The sequence below is a fragment of the Octodon degus genome, unplaced genomic scaffold, assembly GCF_000260255.1.
Source record: "Octodon degus isolate 3935 unplaced genomic scaffold, OctDeg1.0 scaffold00032, whole genome shotgun sequence".
NCBI lineage: Eukaryota > Metazoa > Chordata > Mammalia > Rodentia > Octodontidae > Octodon > Octodon degus.
In genome coordinates, this window is record NW_004524608.1 from 4053707 (window position 1) to 4072800 (window position 19094).

Genomic DNA, 19094 nt, shown 5'->3' on the forward strand with positions numbered 1-19094 from the left:
CAGCTCCTGAGACCTGTGTGATCCATTTTACTCCTTTTCCAGATATTCCCAAATGACAGCTAATCAGCCGCCAGTACTATCCAGGGTAACGTGCCTCCAGTGAGGAATCACGGCCATTTTCTTTTCTCAATATTAACAATTTTGACTTGGACCTATTTTACATAGTTATAGCTGGTAATCCAAGCAGCTACTTTGGAAATAACAATGGCAGTTGAAAAGCACTGTTGAATACCTATCGCTCAGTTTTCGCTAAATTGTTTATCATGTGTAATGTGTTATCTATTATTTCCCTATTCTTTTTAAAATAGGTAAATTTAACCAAAAGGGAGGACTGGTTGTCATGGTTGTTGCCTGTAATTTCAGGAATTTTGCCACGAGGCTAAGGTGATCGCTGGCTGAAAAGTCAGTCAATGCTACCCCAAATTACAGAGTGAGATCCTGTCTCAAGACAAAACAGAAAAATTATCTAGAAACCAACAGGCAACAGGGGACTGGAAAGGAAACTCAGTAGTAGAGCAGTGGCCAAGCGGGGGCAGTGCCAAGAGTTTCATACTGAGCACAGACCCATATAGAGCCAAGTGCTGCTAGTTATTTCAAGGAAAGAGAACTGTTGATTCTACAACAAATTAAGTTTTTGTATATTACAAAAGACATGATATGAAAGTAGAAGGGGGAGTATGAGAGAAAAGGGAGGGAACCGCGAAGCTAGGTAATGGCAGAACTGTGTAAGTTTATTACATGCATGAGGAAGTATGCCAGAATAAAAATCAACATTATGTATCTAATGTTGGTAGAGTAATAAAGAATTCAGAAAACACTTGTACAATGTTGGTAAGATGAAATTTGCAATTACTTTAAATTTTCAATTTATTTTTTGTATGGGACACAGGGTCTCGCTATTTAGCTTGGATCAGAGGAATCCCTCTGTTTCATCTGCCCCAGTGCTGAAGTACAAGTGTGTATTCCAAGGCCTGGTCTCAGTGGATGTCATGAGATACTTGTGGTGGGCCCAGTGTGGCATGTAGTACTGGGGATCAAACCTGGTTTCCTGTGTTTGTGAGGCATTCAGTTAGACATCTGAGCTATCTCTCTGTCCCAATTTGTCATTATTTTAGAAAACAATTTGAAGATTCCTCAAAAAACTAAACCGAATTATGTCAGAAGATCCCATATGGTATTTATGGGTATAGCGTTAGAAAATATGAAAAGTCCATGCTGAGAAGCAGAAGATCATACCTTCACCTGCAGTAGGTGGCATTGGGAGATTTTGAAACAAGTTTTACTCTGGAGCCATGGATTTAATAGGGTCGACCTGAAAGTTTTGTGTCTAGTGGTGAGGTAAGACTGAATAATTGCATGTTATCTCTATATATTTGGCTGTTAGAGTTTGGGTGTCAGGTTGTCCACATCCCCTGACAAAACTGACGATGGACTGGGTTGTCCTCAGTTTCTGGAAGTGTGGTTTCAGAAGAGTTTTGTAGCTTGTTGCAAAGTAGAAGAGCAATGGGAGGTAATCTTCAGGAGAGGAAGGCTGAGGAGGGTTTCCTTAAGGGATGTCTGTGAAGCAGTTGCAACAGGCTAAGGAGATGAAGTGGTCTGGATGTCTCAGAAACCTAGCTTGTGGGTGGTAGCATAAGTGAACAGGCATAATTTTGTTTCAGCTATAAAGGAAAAAAGGCATAACCTGTATGACGTTGGGAGTTTTTTCTTACTAGGAGAGAGACTGTCCCTCAAAAGTGGAGGCAGATTGGCCACTGCAGGACACTTTCATTTGTTTCTAGTAGGAGGCTACAGGTTGTATTTTTTGATCAGGAGTTGAGCTAGGAACCCTGAAGGGAACCCCCTCTTGGCATTTACATAGAGAGGAAAAGTCATGTGGAGATTGAGAAATTGGGAGTAGAGGGAATGGATACCCCAAGTTAGGTGCCCTGTGTCTGGAAAACAGGGCCTTTACCTGGTGATACTTTGTAACACTTTATAATTTGGAAAATAAGTAAGTGAAAAAAAGCCTCTGTTACCTGTGCATTTAGGGAAGGAGTGTAGAGCCAAAAATCATCAACATCTGGGAGAAGGCAGCTAGAGCTTAGGGGAAGAAACAGGAGGTTCTGGGTTTCACAGAATCCTGAGGAAAGGAGTTTCAAGGAGTTCTTGGGGTTTTCAGTGACAGAACCCATCCAGGTTAAAGAAAAAGGAGGCTGAAAACTGGAATCAAGAGGGAGAGTTATTATCTTTGCCATGTAGGGTGAGATTGATTCTTGGGGTTGTTTTGTCATTTCTTCTTCTTTTTTTTAAGTTATTTTTTCCCCATAATTTTATTGAGAAACAAATATCAGTGAGAGAATTTCAAACCAAATTGGTAGGACAGTTTCAATAACTACCACGTTGCGTACTGTCTTCCTGGTGGTTATTTGTTGTACAAGTTGCAGACATTATATCCTCTTTACACACTATTAGAACAAATCCAAATTAAGAGAATGTAGCTATATATCTATCCTAACCATTTTGAATACCCAGATAAAAAATGGTCATTCATCTGTATCCCCTTTTTTGTTTAGTTCCATCATTTAAATATTACAAGTGTGTGAACTCAGCAAAATATTCCAAATAGTTCAGTAGTCCTTAATATTATTGGGTCCTCTGCTTGACTGGCAATGTAATAACTTGTTAACCTGAGTCCCCTACAGCTGAACATAACAACATGGCTTTACTTCTTATACTTCATTTTTATACTTTTCTGCTGGATGGTTAAGACCAAGATAAAGCAAGACCTATGTAACAAGAATTATAGCTTTTATATCTGATAAGGTCAGTCAAATCCCCTCAACATTTATCCTGATATCCTATACCTCAGATTGTAGAACCTTTGTCAGTGTCAGCCATGTGGATGAGTCATGGCCATTGCTTGGCCAATTTGCTGTCTGTGAAAACCTGAGAAAATGTTTTCTCTCCATGTGACTCTCCTTAGGCACACTTTACATCATTGATCACTTTCCTCTTTGGCCCCATAATCTCCTTGATCAGAAAATTTGAGACACAACTGAGTTACATGATGTTACAGTACAGGTACTCTGATATCCTAAGTCTTAGTTGACCTTGGAAGGCTAGCACCAAAATGTTGGCTTTCCTTTTGGCCCTCTGTTTTCTCTAATTTTTGGTCTGCAAATTGAAGTTGTTAACCTTCCAGAAGAGAAGCTTATTGTTATTACCCTACCACGTAAGCTGTTGAGTTTAACCTCATTCTCTGTCTGAATATCAAACATCTTTGGCATAACATGGAACAGGTATTTTTCATCAAGTATTGATATATTAAACTTTAAGTTCCTACAGAATATGACAAAAAATTTAAACAATTAAAATATATTTAAGAATAGGAATAAAGAATTATATATGTTTACACATAAGTTTAGAAAACTAACCATATACAGCCTTGCAGCAGGACAGTCCCACAACACTCCTTTTCCTGTCTCCTGCCTTCATTATCCACCCCTTTCCTTTTTAAACAGTCATCTACCAGAGAGACAGCATGGCAGCAACTGATGTTCCATGATAGGCAGCACATATTCAGATGACCAGAATGGCAGGTATTGCAAGAATGAACCTACTATTATAAATTGCGATCTTCAGTGCAGTTCCCCAGTTTCCAGGTGTCAGTATATATAGTTAATAAGGATGAGAATCCTGTTTTGTCAATTCTTGATTCAGGATACATGTGGAATCTTTTTTTATATATTAATTTTCCATTTACATTTCTTCATCTGAGAAATACATATTCATCAGAGGCCCATCTTTTTATTATGAGGTCTTTAAACGCTGGGGACCTGATTTTTAAAAACTTTTCACTGCTCTGGATGGACGTCCACTGTCTGAGGGACAGTCAGCTAAAAGTTTTCCCACTTAGTGTGTCTTTCTCTTAATCTGGTGGTGATTTCTTTTTTTTTCCCCACAATTTTATTGAGAAACAAATAGCAATGAGACAGTTTCACATCAAGTTATTAGGACAGCTTCAATAATTAATACATTGCACATTGTTTTCTTAGTGGTGGTTATTTTTTTATGAGCAGAAAATATTTACTGAGAGAAAGAAAGAAAGCTCCTGTCCTGAGAGAGGGACAGAAGGGGGGGCCCGAGCAGGTAGTTTCCCCCAAGTGGTTATTTGTTTTACAAGATGCAGACATGACATCCTGTTAACAGACTATTAGAACAAATCACTCTACTCTTTCAATTAGGAGAATGTAGCTGCATATCTATCTTACCTATTTTGAATATATAGATACAAAATGATTGTTCATTTGTATCCCCTTTTTTGTTTAGTTTTGTCATTAAAATATTCTAGGTGTGTGAATTCAGCAAAATATTCCAAATTGTCCAGAAGTCCATAATAGTATTGTTTTTCCATATGACTGGCAATGTCAGAAGTTGTTGCCTTGAGTCTTTTACACCTCAGCATATTAACATGGCTTTATTTTTTATACTGTCTTTATACTTTTCTGCTGGATAGTTAAGACCAAGATAAAGCAAGATCTATATAACAGGAATTGTAGCTTTTATATCTGATAAGGTGAGTCATATCCCCTCAGGATTCATCCTGAAAACCTGCAGCACAGTTTGTAGATCCTTTGTCAGTGTCAGCCATGTGGATGAGTCACGGTCATTGCTTGACTAATTTGCTCTCTGTGAAAGCCTGAGAGAATGTTTTCTCTCCATGTGGCTCTCCTTAGGCACGCTGTACATCATTGATCACTTTCCTCTCTGGCCCCATAATCCCCTTGATCAGAAAATTTGGGACACAACAGAGTTACAGGATGTTACAGGACAGGTTCTCCTATGTCCTGAGTCTTCAGTGACCTTGAAAGGCTAAGGACAAAATGTTGGCTGTCCTTCCAGCCCTCCATTTTCTTATTTTTGGTCTGCAAACTTAGGTTGTGAACCCTCCAAAAGAGAAGCTTATTGTTATTACCCTACAACCTAGGCTGTTGAGCTTAATCTCACACTCTGAATATCAAACATATTAGGCATAACAAGGAATAGGTATTTTTCATCAAGTATTGATATGTTAAACTTTAATTCTGTAGAGAATATGACAAAAAATTCAAAAAATTAAAATATATTTTAAAAAATAGGAATAAAGAATTATATATGTTTACACATAAGTTTAAAAAACTTACCATATACAGCATTGTAGCAGGACAGTCCCACAACACCCCTTTTCCTGTCTCCTGTCTTCATTCACCACCCCCTTCCTGAATACGTGCTGTTTGTCATGACATGACGGGTGTTGCCGTGGTTTCTCTCAGGTCAATGTTTGGTAGTGATTTGTACAATAGGAAAAATGTTGTGAAAAGATGAGATCCCATTAGTTGATTCTTTGAAGTATTTCCTGTGCTGTTTCATTTGGTTCCTGAACACTCTGAATCTAGGGGACTGGCGGTTGTTTTGAATAGGGGAGACTAGGCCAGGCAGTTGGTCAGCAGGAAGTGCAAGGTCAGCAAGTGCAGTGCAGCCGAATGGACAGCAGGTGAGTTGCAGCTGGGCCCAGCCTCTGCAGGCTGTGTTAGAAGGTGGAGGTGGCCAAAGAGCTCTGTGTCTGCCCAACCAGAAGCCCAAGGAGGCTGCTCAGTGCAGGCCGGAAGGCTAAGACCTTGCTGGGCACCCAGTTGTCGGGGCCCTGAGAGCGAGCTAGGTTCTAAGTGCCCTGGGGGCCATAGAGGAGCTGTGTAGTGGTCCAGGTGAAGACACAGCACATCAGGGAGCTAAAAGAAGCTGAGGAGGCTCAGGAGGAACAGGACTAGAAGCAGGCAGAAGCTGAGGAGCAGGAGGAAGGTGGCATTTGTGATTGGGTATGTGGAGAAGCAGTAGCTACTAGAGGAGGCTGATGTTGGCTCATGGTGAAGCCCAAGTATCTGAGTCTGTGGTGCAGCTTGGGCCATGGTCACATAGAAACGTCAGGGAGAGCACACTAGTGAGTGGCCCAGAGAGACTTGCTTGTGTACTGCCACTGAGATACCCCTGGATCAAGCAGTGCAGGCAAGCAGAAAGCCACATTGTCTATAAAGTGGCAGTAGGGTAAATAGAAGCAGATGATCATGGCATCGAAGGTGCAGCCCAGCCCCATCTTGCCCTTGGAGTGGCACATGAGGCTGCATGGCTAATGCAACCCATGTGCAAATTGTCCCTTCTTGCTGTACTTGTCCCTATTGTTCTCCTGGAAGGGCCAGCAGAGCTCGGGCTCATAGCGCTTAGAGTTGATCAGCCAGCCTCTGCTTCTGATGCCCTACTGGTGCTGCATGTTCATCAGGTGCTGGCTGCTGGCTGCGCTGGCTGGTGTCAGGGGAGGAGCTCTCTTGGAACTAACTCGGTGGCCTTGCTGAGCAGTGTCCTGCTGCCACCTAGACAGTAGCTTTTTGATGGTCACTTAGGGCCCTGAGCTTCCCTCTGCAATGCCCAGAATCTTGGGAGAACAGCTGTCTGGGTTCTGCAGTGTGGGGGAATACATGCATCGTGATGGCCTAGTGCCATCAGAGGACCCCCAAGCATGCAGGATGAACCAGGTATAGTCACGATGGGTATCCCAGCCGCCTTCTTCTCAAGCATAGGTTTCAGATTCAGGCTCCCAGAGATTTCTCTATGTTGTGGAATAAATTTGTATTGTGCAACAACTACAGATGTGTGATCGACATGTTTCTGGGTCCTGTAATGGTCAGTGCTGCAGATCGGCAGATTGGGAAGGAACCTCTGGGCCAGCAAAGGATGAGCCACAGTGAATCTCAGAAGAGGGACAGGGAGGTAAGGAAAGGGTGCTGGATTGAATACAGAGAGCAAGAAGCAGCTTGGATCAGCAAGATAGTGCCTGGGAGTTCTGAGTGGGGTAGAAGATGAAGAATCAAGGGCCCCTGACTTGTTAAATTGCTATTATTTGATTTGTGAAATGCCGTATAGTTTGTAATGTTTGTGTTTTTAGTTTTAAAACTTTTTTTTGGTATACTCTTTAAATAATGAAAAGTTGTGGGGCAAGTCTGATAGAAGATCTGGTGAGCACAATCATGAGAAAGACATTGGGTCACCTTTACCAGATGGAACTTAGGTGAATTGAGTCATGGTCTTAATGATCCCTATGATGTCTCTCAGGTAGATGGTTGTTCAAGAAGAAGGGGGTGGTAAAGGAAAGCAAGAGACAGGAAAAGGAATATTGTGGGACTGTCCTGCTTCAAGGTTGTATATGGTGAGATTTTTGGACTTACGTGCAAACATGAGAAGTATATAATTCTTTATGCCTATTTTCAGCTTTTGTTTGTGTGCAGTTTTGTGGAGGGGTTGGATCGTTTTCTTTGACAAGTGAGGTGAACGTATGCCTCAAGGAAATCAGGGATATGTTGTGCTCCAGGTCTTTAGTGTTCTCACACAACTTCGATTCCACTTTCCTGCTGATGACTATTTCCAGGACTATTTAGGCTTCAGTACTCAGAAGATGGCAAGTGCCTTCCTCTACGTTGAGTTGACCTGAGGATTCCCTGAATGATCCCCCCGGTGATTGGGGAGTACGGGGACATCCCTGGGATTTACCTTGTGTTGAGGGGGCACAGCCCAGAGCTGTGGGAAGTTCCAGACTCTGGGAGAGGGCTGAGATGGGACAGTCTGAGGAAGGAAGAATAGAAATGGGTGAGACCAGGGCAGGCAAGGAGCAGTTGGTGGGTGGAGGCGGACGGTAGTTGAGTGAGATGGGCCCCGGTGGGCCTGCTGATGACTGGTGTAGAAGAAGAGGCAGGTGGGGTCTGGCTGAGGTGTCAGAGTAGCCTGGGTTCCAGGAGGAGGTGATAGGGAAGAGGAAAGGGACATTGGCAGTGGCAAAAGGCAACCTCGATAATGTGAGTCCTCTGGTGGTGAAGAGGCCCTCAGAGGTACCCAGGACCTCAGAGAACCAGGAGAAGTCTTCAAAGCTGATGAGTCCATTGAGGTCCAAGGCAGCAGGTGCTGAGTGGAAGCTGCCTGGGAAGTTTTTGAAGATGAATCGGTGAGAAAACTGTGGTCTGAATCCTGCCTCCTCCCTCTTTCAGTCCCAGCAGATAGTTGTGGTGAGATGTCATCAGGGTCATCTCGGAGTGTGTGGTAAAATCTCCTACTCTTTAGCAGATTGCTCTGGTGGCTGAAGAAGACAAAAGTCAAAACCATGAGCAATGATATGAGAATGTGAGCAGACAGGGATGCATGCATGCAGGCAAAGACACTTGCTTCAAAGCCTGTACATTGCCTACAACCTGTTGTATAAAGCCCTGTACGCACAGCAGTAGTCAGGAACTACTCTAATCTTGCCGGTTCTTCTCCCCCAGGCTGGGCCCCAGTCAGTCCCACCGCTTATACCAGATCATAACCATTGTAAGCAGAACTCAAAAAATGATCCTTAGAAGTTTCTCACCTAGTTAGACATGAAGCTGGGTCTTCAATGCCCTCTTCGTCCTCCCAGATGGCTGCACGAGCTGCAGAGGGGTGGCAGAAGGAGTACTGTGAAGAACGGACAGCCTCTGTGATACCACAAGAGGTTGAAGATCCAACTGTGTCTCTTGGGGAAAATTGGGAAACTCAACCATGGAGACCATTCATGAATCAGTGTCCAAAGCTATGGAGCCAGTGACTCTGACAACGCATCACAGGTCGATACAGCATTTTGTCATTTACTGAGCACCTGCATCGCCACCCACCCTAACATTATTCCTAACCTTTCTGTGGTAGGCAATGTGCAGATCTAGTTCTCTGCTGTACAGAAGGGAAGCAGCTGTGCCCAGTTGCACCTTAAGCTGCTGCTACGACTGACAGGCAGCACCGGTCCACAAACAGAAACTGGAGTCTGCTGGACCTCACTCATCCCCTGGACTATCACATCTTCATACCAAGTAGAGAGCTGAGAAATGTCCCTGGCTCCTCATTCCTTCCCACAGGTGCTCCCAGGCCTCTCCCACTGACATGCTTGGAAGGCAGGCTCTAGTCCCTCGAGGACAAGGTAGGTCAAGTCACCTCTAGGGTAGGAGAAACAAACCTCACCTTTCAGAGTGCAGCTCCTTTTTCTGGTCTTCCTCCACTCCTTCTTCACCACGTGGTACTGAGAGACAAGAAAGATAGATGGGGCTGGATAATGCTACCACAGTCCTTGAACAATACAACTTTCTAATTGAGCAAATCATGTTTCTTTGTCAAGTGGTGTCTGCTTTTCTTTTTTGAAAGCCCAGAAGATTTTCTGAACTAGCCTTACTGTCCTTAGTCTTTCAAGGCATGTTGTCTGTGCTCAGAAAGCAGAGGGATCTTCACTCTTATCTCAGCTGATAAGAAGGATTCTGCTTCCTGAGGATACAAGAGAGTGGGGGCTCTTTGGGGAGATTCTCTTGTCCTCAAAACTGCCCACAGATCAGCCCAACACCCAGGAAATGCTTGGCCAAAGGAACTTGCCTCAAGAAGAGGTCATAGGAACCAGCGCTCTCAGCCTGTGCTATAGCACAAGTCTGCAAATATCCTGAGAATACAGTCGTGGCCACTGAAATACACAGTCTGACTGATCACTAGCTGATTTCTGAGAAAAGAAAAACAAATACCCATTCCTCAAAAAAGAAACACCAAGCAAAAATCCAACAAACTGAAATAGATAGGATATTTTCATCTTGCCATTCCCTCTCCATTTTCTCCTTTAATTTTGAAAAGCATAGAAAGATGAGGTGAAGAAACAAAATGATTCTTTGTTGATCCTGGCCCAAGGCTTTCTTACCTTGCTAAAAGTTTTCTTCTTTCCCAGGTGTGGTGTTGGTGGTGGTGGTACCGAAGGGTTATCTGGGAGAAAGGGCAGTAACAGGAAGAAGATCCCCAGTCCACACATGAAGGCAAGGATCATGTTCCTTGCCCACATGGTGGAGCTGAGGGTTAGCCATATGATACTAACAGTCTTGGGAACAGAGAGAAAGTTCTCCAACATCTCAAGCGCACTGTCGCCCTCAGGCAATGGAGCTCTGAGAGTGCCTAGTAGATCAGGGGCAGAACCACAAGCCCCATGTGACATAGCTCCACTGTCCTCATCATAAAGCCCCCACCCACACCCACACCAGTGTCTCTGGATAGGTCACAAGACATAGAGACTCACCCGCAGCTCCTCCCCCACAACAGCCTCCCAAGACTTCTAGGTCACTCCTACCAGCTCAACCTGCTCAACCTCAACATGCAAACATCGACATGCTTTCTCTTCTGTTTGCCACTGCTATCTTGGAAGTCTCTGCCTGAGCTCCATCAGTTTGGTGTTTTGAAAAATTTTTAACTTTCTCCAGAACTTTTGTTACATGGCAGTGTTTTTATCACTTTAGTGCTTCCCCTCTAGAAGTGAGTGCTTTCTCACAGAATATATTCCTACTGTAAATACACTCGACCGTAGGACTAAAATTGGTTTAATAGTTTTATGAGATTTGAGTACACGTGTTGCATGATCATTTCCATTAATGCCCCCACTTCATCTAGAGAATATTACTAAAGAAATTACTACATTCAAAGTTAACAAGAGAAAATATGCATACTCAGGAATCCTAAAAGCATACGAAACACAAGGCAAATGAAAAGAATGATGGGAAGTTTTTGATTAAGAAGGAATGCTTGGAAATGGGATAATTACATTGCTTTTACTATGATTTTCTCCTACAAACATTCACTGTATACTTGAAAACACCTCATAGATTTTCTGGGAACTGCCTCCATCACTGGGGATATGACAGGGGAAAAGACGAGTATCCTAGAGTTTATGGGATTGGAATTGTACCTGTAGTAAATTGATAATAAGCAAATACATGAAGCAGACTATCAAAGTGTAGTGAGTACGAGGGTGGGGAAGATAGCTCAGTAGAAGAAGCACAAGGTTGTGAGTTCAGTCCCCAGATCTGACAAAAAAAAAAAAAAGAGTAATTCATTCATTGAAGAAAAAGGAGGAGTGGTCCTGCTGAGGTATTACTTGAGAACCACATGGAATTGCTTCTTTAAACATCCTATCAGGTTGGCCACTGTCACCATTCTTGCTAAGTATAGTTCTGAAAACATTAGAGGCATTATACTAAGAAAACATATAAAAAGCCAGGATAAGAAAGTGAAGACAGAAGTTAACTTTATTTGCATATTGCATCATACGCTCCGTTGACACTCCCCCAAATTCCACCAAGAATGTCCTAAATTCAGTAAGCAAATTCAACAGCATAAACTGATAAAATGTCAACACTCAAACAATAGTAAAATTTCTGTATACAGATACCACTAAACTTCTCTTCCAGAAGGGTAGCAACTTAAGTTTGCAGATAAAAAAGTTAGACAAAAAGGATTACAAAGATAGCCAATATTGTGGCCCTAGTCCTTCACAGTCATGGGGGACTCAGGACATAAGAGAATGTCTACTGTAACAACCTGTAACTCAGTTGTGTCTTGAATTTTCTGATCAAGGAGATTATGGGGCCACAGAGCAAAGTGATCGATGGTGTAGAGTGTGCCTATGAGACTCACATAGAAAACATTCTCTCAGGCTTTCACAGAGAGCACATTGGCCAAGCAATGGCCATGACTCATCCACATGGCTGACACTGAGAAAAGATCTACAAAGTGCTCTACAGGGTTTCAGCGTAAATCCTGAGGGGATTTGATCGACCTTGTCAGATGCAAAAATTACATTTCTTGTTGTATAGGTCTTGCTTTATCTTGGTCTTAACCATGTAGCAGAAACATATGAAACCAAGGTATAAAAAGTAAAGTCATATTAATATTCTGAGCTGTAAAAGGCTCAAGTCAGCAACTTTTGACATTTCCAGGTATGGAGATAACCCACTACTATTATAGACTACTGAACTATATTGGATTGCATTGCTGAATTCATGCACCTATAATAAATGAATGGTAATGGAATACCCATCTCTGAGAAAAATAAACCAAAATGCGGATGTAAATGAAGCACATTTTGTGGTGAAAAAAAATATATATGGGTATATGCAAAATAGGATATACAGCTACTTTCTCTTAGTTCAATGAAAAGAAAGAATTGTACTAATAGTGTTTAGAGAAGACATCATCTGTATGTCTTGTACTATGAATAACTACTATGAAGACAACAACATTCACTGTACTAATGATTGTTACTGTCCCATTAAGCTGTTCCGAAACTGTCTCATTGGTACTTCTTTCTCAATAAAATTAATATTGAAAAAATAAAAAAGAGGGATATACATGAAGGCACATTGTGTAGTAAAAATAAATAATATATATATATATATATATATATATATATATATATATAATGTGTATACAAAATAGGATAGATAGCAACTTTCTCTTAGTTCAAAGAAAAGGAAGATTTGTACTGATAGTGTTTACACAAGACATCATGTATGCATATTGTACTATGAATACTATGAAGACCACAATTTGCAATATAGTAATTATTTAACTGTCCTTGTAGCCTGTTTGGAAAGTGTTTCATTGCTATTTATTTCTCAGTTAATTTTAATTTAGAGAAAATAAAAAAAACCAGTACCATTCTGTCTGAAACAGAAACTAGGGAAAAAACATTTTGTCACAATAGTCTCCTCCAAAATGCAATCCTTAGTAATCAATATGACAAAGGAATTGAATGGCATTACAGTGAAAGAGGGGCAGATCTTGGCTTTTGATTTGGCCAAACTTTTTATAGGCTGTATGTAAAGGAGAAACACTTGTACATGATATTTACATGGTAGTTTGATTCATTTTTATACTAACATGGATATAGATTTTAGTTTAAACTCAGTCACCAAGTAAGTTCACCCCTGTATATAGCTTTATATCTTTAGTATCATATTTGTTTGGCAGTAATATTTTCTTTCAGGATTCCGTATTTATTTCTCGTGGGTGGGGAGTTTGGAGTCCAGACTGTGTTGCGACTGCAAGGGTGGTGATGTCTGCAGAAATGGTTCAGGCACCTGTTCTTCAGCCATGAGGGAGTGAGAGTCACAGAAACAGAACACACCTAGGACCATTTTCTCCCAAGGTAGTTCCATGGTACTGTTTTAGGAGAATGACAATAGAGAACTCATAATACTTGTGGTATTCTAACAGTAAAGAGGTAAACAAATGAGAGATAGCAGAAAGGCATGAGACTGTGGCTGGAAATAAACTAAAAGGAAGTTATCTTGTGAGGGAGAGCCTGGGGCTGAACTATACCTTTGGAAAGTGACAACCGAAGCGTTATTTCAATTGGGAGTAGTCAAGGAAAGAGAAGGAGACATGGAAATGGATACTGCTGCACCTTCTCATCTCCTGCAGGTGTCATAGGTAGGTGAGGTCCCCATTAGGAGAGTTGAAGGGTGTGGGACCAGGTATTGTGCAGGGAGAAAGAGGATGAAAAGAGGGGGTGGAAGGAGGGCTTCAGTGGAAGAGGGGGAAAGAGAGGGACCCCAGGGTTGATGCACACATGTACATGTACAGGATAGAATTTAGGTGAAAGAGCAAAGTAGAGTAAATTCTATCCTGAAAGAGGAAAAAAGGGGAACTTGGAAACTGGAACAAGATTGACAGATGACAGATTTATAACATACTAGAAAGTGTGCTCATCAGATAGTATAGACCACTTGCAATTGCAATAGATAACATGGTTTAACTCCAAATTTTGACAGTCTCCTGATCTATGCTTTGGGCATTATCAACTGTGTACAAGAAGACAAGAAGCTGTTTCAGTATGATGTCTCTCTCCCTACTGTGTGGTAACACAGTAGAAAGGCAAGGCTTTGGGTGCTTGGACATCAAATGGATTGAATGATCCCTTCAGCCAGAAGGGGCAGTAGAAGAGAAAGTCAAGGATCTCCTCTCTGCTTGCATTCTCACAGACACCTTGGTTATCAGAGGAGATCTGCATCTTGTGTATGCTGAAGGGTCAGGCCAAAGGCCCAGTTCTGCCCAGGCTAGGAACAGCCAAGTCAGACCTTGAACTTTCAGACAGAAGGTCATATGCAAAAATTAAAGTCCTCAAGGCGAGACTAAGACCTCCCAAACATACAAGAGATGAAATAGAGGTAGAACTCTCATTCAGTGTCATCCAGGAATACACAGAAAGCATACTGCGAGCATGGAGGATATGAACAGTGCCAGCAACTCAGTGGCCTGTGTGACTGCAGAGAATTCTCCTCTGCACCTCAGCAGGACGTGCCTTCCCAGCAGCTTTCCTCAGGAGAGACAATGTATTGGACCCTCCTCTGCGCATAGCTGAAAGGAGTAGAAGCATGAAGAGCACCAACGCTCATCACCACACAACTAAGCTAAAAATGCATGTGAGACAGCTATCAGGGGCAGTGCCACAAATATTACGATGTGAAGACCTGCTAGTGTGTCTAAGCCTTTGGAAAAACAGAAGGGAAACCTGGAAAAGGTTGCAAACTGTGAAAATGAAATAGACATAGAAAATTTTTGTGATGTCTTTTCCAGATAACAAAAGGAACTTACACATAAAAGTACCACAAAGTTGTATATTCTGAATATCTGCATTGTGTTGCCTGTCCATGTTGAAAATGCATCTGTTTCAGCAGTTTCTGAAAGACAGAAACCCTGATCAGAGTACCTGGCTTTCCCTTCGTGCTCTCCTTTCTAGAGGAGGAATCCATTGTATAATCTGGTGCTCTTGTGCTGTGAATACTGTACCCTATAGTTGAGGCTCTGACTCTCCCAGTGCGCCCTGGGGGCTGAGCTAGCACACTGTGCTTTCTAGGTCACCAGAAGCCCCTGAGCAAGAGCAGGAGCTGGCTGACCATACCTCGAAGCTTCACAGTGCTGCTGATGAGGAAGAAGTGATGGAGAGCCTTATACAGGTAGACTGACACCTACTGTGGCCAGCACCACCTGCTGCCTAAGGTGACGGGCTGTAGCATCCACGACCATGGACAGGAAAGCACAACACTGAGAGCAGGGAAGCAGGGAGAGAGGCTTTAGTGCTGTGATGTTAACCTGGTTCTGTGCTCCGGAGTGTCACAGGTGTTGTCCTGTATTCTCAGGCTATGTTTCCTGAGAGAATCCATCTGCAGCGGAATCGAGACCAGGGAGAGATGGAATTGACATCATGATGAGTTTCAGGAACATGAAATAGTGAATTTCCCGCCTCCTGTTCCTTTCCTTATCAGTCATGTTTGCAGAAAGTTTGTTCAGGATGAATGTGTAACACAGCACAAAGTTCTCTTAGGAACAGAAAGGTTACCAGGAGCAAATGAAGACAGTGACCAGCAGGAGCCAGGGCACCAAGGCTGAGACCTGCCACTACACTGACAGGAAGGCAGGATGGAGAAGTTGGGAATCTTTACACAGAACATGACCTGGAGCGAGCTAGCAAAGAAGACAGTATATGGGTGTAGAGAACTGAGCTCCCAAGAAGAATCTTGGAGAAGTCAAGCTTGCGGAGGAAATCGACCATGTTTTACACTAACCCAACACACTGGAGGAGGATGTAAGAACCACTTAGGGAGGGGAGGACCATGTTGGAGGGGAGCAGCCTATCCTGCTGCAGCCTTCCCCTACTCACTGTCAGCAAGATGAATCCATTGGTGAGGAGCCCCAGGACACACTGCAGGAGTAAGAGGGATGGTGGTGCCTTTGTGGCCTCTCCTCCAGTCTGCAGAGATCAGATGTATTGGACTCTAGGCCCTTATGCAGCCCACCCTCAACCATTCTCCACTTTCCATTTACTTAGAAGTGCACACAGAATGTTGGGCACTGCATATACACCTGAGCAAAACTCACTCACAGGGCAGGAGACTCAAGTGAACAAGGAAAGGCATTCTCTTCGTTTACCCAGTGTGTGATCTGCCATGGGCCCAGCTACCAGGAAGCCTTCAGAAGGCTGTGAATTGTGTTTTCTGGTTTTGCCTGTCTACTGCCCTAGCTAATGCTATGTCCATGTAGGTGCCATTTCAGTGTCTCAGTAACTATGTTCAATGTTTGTTTACTATTCCTGACTCTGTGAATGCTCTTCTACCCTGTGTGTCATTCTGAAGATAGATGATGGATAGATGTGAAAAAGATATGTGATTGATAGATAAGAATGTTCAGCAGAATAGTTTGTTTGGAAAAACAGTGACTCTAATGGAGTCTGCCTCATCTGAGCCTCTGTCCTATCACACTCACAGGCATAGGTACCTCAAGTTTGCCTTGAGTTTCCTCCATCTTTGTTAATGTATCCATCTACCTGTATTTAAAACTTTCAGACACCCTGAGTTGTGAGTGGTGGTCTTTTAAATTGTCATTATTTCTGCTGAAAGTAATCACTGCCCCAGTCACAGGGCTGAAAACACCAGTTTCATTTTTTTTTTTTTTTAGCTCCTCAAATGCCTTCAGGGCACTTTTGTCCGGCTGGAGTGTTGTGGGGATCGAACTCCAGCAACCTGAGGCTGACAGCTTTGTGGAAAAAGCCACTTAAAGATCTGAGCTAGGGCCAGGCCCCCAGCCAGTTTCTTTCTGAGTGTGGGAGAAAACATTCCTGGTGGCCTAAAAACATTGGCACTGTGAAGTCCAGTCTGTGGTCATGGCGAATTCCTTTATGAAACCAACAGAGTGAGTGTGATGGAAGACTCAGAGCGAGTCTGAGGAAGATGGGGTGAGCACAAGCATCAACAGATGGAGGGTCACCTCTGCCATATTGGACTGACAGGAATCCCATCACTTTTTTATCAACACTCAGAAGCAGAAAGGCTTCCTGGCAGGGGATGGGGGCAACTTTCAATTCTGAACCCTAGAGAACTTCCATGGCTTAATAGGGGCAGTGTGTCATGTCTGCTAACACCCAACATCAAAAAGATCCCTCAGAAGACTGGGCATTGAGGGACAAGTGTGTAATCCCAACACTTGGGAGGCTAAAGCAGGAGAATCGCTGAGTCCAGTCTCTGTAGTAAGACCCTGTAGACCATGTACTAAATACATCTAAAAAAAGAGTACTGAACATTTAGGGTTGGCCAGATAGCTCAGCGGATTAAAAGGTCTGTTTTGACTGACACAGGGACCAGGGTTCATTCTCTAGCATGCTCTGCCTGCACAATTCCTGTGCACGCTGCAGCAGAGATTGAGACTGGGCGTGGTGGTGCAAAACAGTAATTCCCGGGTTTGTGAGTGTGAAAATCACAGGATCACTATGAATTTGATATGTGCTTGAGACCCTGTAGAGCCTGTACTAAATACATGAAAAACATCCCTAAGAGACCACAAAGAACACCAAACTTGTCTTAAAATGGCCATCTCCCCACATAGTTAATATATAAAAGTACCTGTACGAGTGGGCCAGAAAAGATGGTGCAGCCCTGTTGTCTCAGCAGTCAGGATGCTGACTCAGGAGGATTGCTGCAAACTTTAGGCCCCCTGGACTCTGTAGCTAGTACAGAGCACCATGAATTATGTAATGCTAGCATGTCACAAACAAATTTTTTATGTATTATGAAAACCTATCACAGAGGCCATCACTGCAAAAGTGACATCTGTGGTACACTGCTGTAAACGGTACACCATTGCTATGTGCTAGGCATCCAGAACTTTGGTGCAACTTGACATCTTGTGATGTCTTTCTCTCATCCCAGCATCTGAGCCTCTGTCATCATTTCTTCATGCATTCACCTGCCCATATTCTTTGATAATATTCATGTCTAGCAATTTGAGTGTTAAAATGTATGTGGAAAGTCAGATGTGTTTTGGGGATAGTGAGGTTCTTTCTCACTATATTGATTTAAATATTTTTTGGTCTCAATAAAACCTGCCAAGTTTGAAAGATGGTGAGACTTTAACAGCAGTGCTTACACGGCAGAGCTTCACAGCCCTGGGAAAAAATCCGTGGCTGCAGCACCTTCAGGAGTGGTTTGCTTTAGTTCCCAGTGACAGAATTCTCAGTCCAAGGTTGCTTAGGTAAGGCAGTGTTTTTGGGCAGAGTCATGGGCAGAAAAGCTGCCACCTGAAGGCAGCAGGGGAGCAGAGATCAGGGGAAGACTACCTGAGAAGGGTCAGTCATGGTCTTGAAGATCCCCTTAGAACCTCCCAGAAGCGAGCTTTCACAGTCTCTTAGGTCTCTCCTGCCAACATAGAATCCCTCATGTTCAATTGTGAAGAAGGATGAATGCTTTTCTTGTCAGACTGAGTTCTCACTCTCCCAGGGCTGGGCTACTTGCTGTGGGAGGAGAAAGGAAGGCTGGGCCTCTGGCCACTGTGCCTGTGTGATTCTCCTCCACACAGGCCTGCTCTGATCTGTCTTCCTGCTATCAGGCCACTACCAGAAAGGCAAGCAGATTCTATTGCCATGATTTTGGAGTTCGGAACAATTCACTGGAATAAACTTCTTTGCTTTATATATTATTCAGCCTTTACTGGTTTGTCATAGAATGAGTAGCTAGAGTCAGACATACACCCAGGAGAGGGCTAGCTGGATGATCATGTAGTGGTATTGTACACTTGATTTCAGCAGTCCTATTGTTGCCTATGCTGACTGTACTAACTTACACTACCAGCAGTAGTATGCAGGAGTTTACATCTTTTGTGCATGTTTGTACTTTCACAGACCATTGTGATCATTTTAGGGTGATACTCCACTGTGATTTCTGATCACCATGCTCTTGTGATTAAGTGATGAGGAATGCTTTTCCAAAGATCCATTTCCTATTGCTCTTATTCAGAGAAAAGTTTTTTGGGTCTTAGTTAACTTTTAAAAATCAAGGGCCAGGGAGATACCTTAGTAGAATAAGCACTTGCCTGGCAAGCGCAGTATGCTGAGATCTATCCCTGGTACCAAAAACAAAAAAAAGTGAAATAAGTAAATGAAAATGAAAAAAATACAAAAACCAAATTATCTCCATTATTTTGTATTCATTTGTCTAAGCTCTTTGAATGATTTGGTTAGGACTCATTTAAATGTGGTTTAAATATTCTCTGAATCCTTGCAGTTCCTTTCAACACTAACATTGACTTTGGTGTAAAAATGATTTTTCATGGATGTAATTTCAGTTGTTTTTGCCCTTCAAGACTGTATGTTTGCTGTCACATCCTGAAAATCGTTGCTTAGATTAATGTCAAGGAGATTTTTCATATGATTCCTTATAATAATTTCTTAG